Below are 1,876 nucleotides of genomic sequence, written 5' to 3'. Positions count from 1 at the left end.
GTTGTTGTTAGATATGAAAATAACCATAATTTATAATCTGTCAAGGGGTCACAGGGGTGGGAGGAGGGGAAAAAGAGGAGCTGATACCAAAGGCTCAATAGAAAGTATCTAGAAAAGAATGGTGGCAACATATGTACAAATGTGCCTGATCCAACTGATGTATGGATTATAATAAGAGTTGTAAGAGTCCCCAATAAAATGATCTTTTAATAATAATAAAAATAACTGGATTGCAATCTAAAAATAGAAGCAAATTTTTCTGGTAGTGATGGCTGAACTGTCTTCAAACCTAGATAGCTTAATTAAACAGGTTCAGTGTATAGAGAGCAAACTTGCCGAGCAATCTGTACTAGAGTAGTTGCTAAGGAAGAAGTTAGTTGGGCTATCTTTTTCAAACAGGATACAAGTCAAAATTCTGCATGCTAAGTTTGTCTGAACCTCTATGTAAACCACTAAAGCTTTTAGAATTCTATATTAGTCGTGGTTGCATCAAATGTTTCATTTGTTCATCTTAGTTTGAAACAAAATAATTGCCAGTTTCTTCTGAATGATGGTTAGAGATTGTCATGAAACAAAGGGAGACCTAAGACTTATTATCCCATTTCGGATTGCTATATAAAAAGAAACTCATTGTCCATAGCCATTCTTTGAATAATTGACTTCAACCTGTAATGCTTACTAATAATGATGAATGAGAAGTTGTTTTCCATTCTCTGGAGAATTTCTCTTTTGTACCAGCCTTTAGAATCAGTGGACAGTCATACCTTTAAACTGGGATGAAAAACAGTTATTGTCGAATTGATCTCTAACTCATGGCAACCCCCTGTGTGCTACAGTAGAACTGTGCTTCACAGTGTTCTCCAGGCTGAGTAGTTGGAAGTAGATAGCCATGCATGTCCTCCAAACCACCTCTTTGTGGACCTGGACCACCAACCTGTAGGTTAGCAGCCAAGCACGATAGCCATGTACATCACCCATTCGGACTTTTGAGTAATTAACCCTGGAGAACTTTCTAAATGGTTTCTGTGGTGGATCTTGGAACTATCTGAAAATGATAAGCTTCTTGAGTAAGTGACAGCACCAGCCTGCAGTATCAGGAGGTTCTGCTAAAGTCTCCAGCTTCACAAAAATCATACCCAATAGTTTATTAGCATTTAACCATTCCCCAAGTTACTTGCTCCTTTGTTATCACATATATTCCTGATCCTGATTGATGATGTTCTCAGGCCAGAATTTTGTTTTAATCCCAGCATGTTCTACTGTGTTAACAGAATTAAAATCAGATAAATAATAATTGTCATGAAACCAAGTACCTCTATGAATATGTCCACATTTTATAATCATGTTCATTATTATTCTTTTTTCAGAATAAGGAGGTAAAATTCAGAATGTTTGCAATAACTTATTTTACATTACCCAATTAGTAGGTGGCATAATCAAAATTCAAGCTAGGAAGTAGTCTTTTTATTACAACAGAAAACAAAAAAATTTAATTAACACTTTGATATGAACAGCTGGTTGGCAATTCCTGCACCTGGACTTATTTCTTAGTGTGCAAAGCCTTCACTTGAATGGGGTTTTATATTTAGGGCAGTTCTTAAAGGCACAGTTCAGATACCAATGTCTTTCTAATGTTGACAATTTCCTTTAGTTCAGATACTATCAATGAATGATACTAAGGAATTCAAGGTTGGTGACAACTTGAGTAAAATGCCACTTTAATCTTTTTAATTAAAAGATCAGTACAAAAGATTAGGAAGACAAAGGAAAGGTGACATGTCTGTTTTACCTCCCAATAAAAATGGTTTTGAAAAAAAAATAATAAAAGTAAAAGGGAAGGTGTAGGAAAGGAAGATGAGTTAAGTGAAGGAGAGTA

The 1,876-nt window shown here is 35.4% G+C and overlaps 1 protein-coding gene across 2 annotated transcripts in view; it reads left to right on the top strand.

Moving 5' to 3' along the window:
• NUDT6 (nudix hydrolase 6) overlaps positions 1 to 1,876 on the top strand; it is a 46,439-nt gene that overhangs the window by 29,814 nt on the left and 14,749 nt on the right. The window lies entirely within an intron of this gene.

This window comes from Echinops telfairi, unplaced genomic scaffold, assembly GCF_000313985.2.
Source record: "Echinops telfairi isolate 266 unplaced genomic scaffold, ASM31398v2 ScPeMD7_14;HRSCAF=57, whole genome shotgun sequence".
Taxonomy (NCBI): domain Eukaryota; kingdom Metazoa; phylum Chordata; class Mammalia; order Afrosoricida; family Tenrecidae; genus Echinops; species Echinops telfairi.
This window is presented reverse-complemented; position numbering and strand designations above follow the sequence as displayed.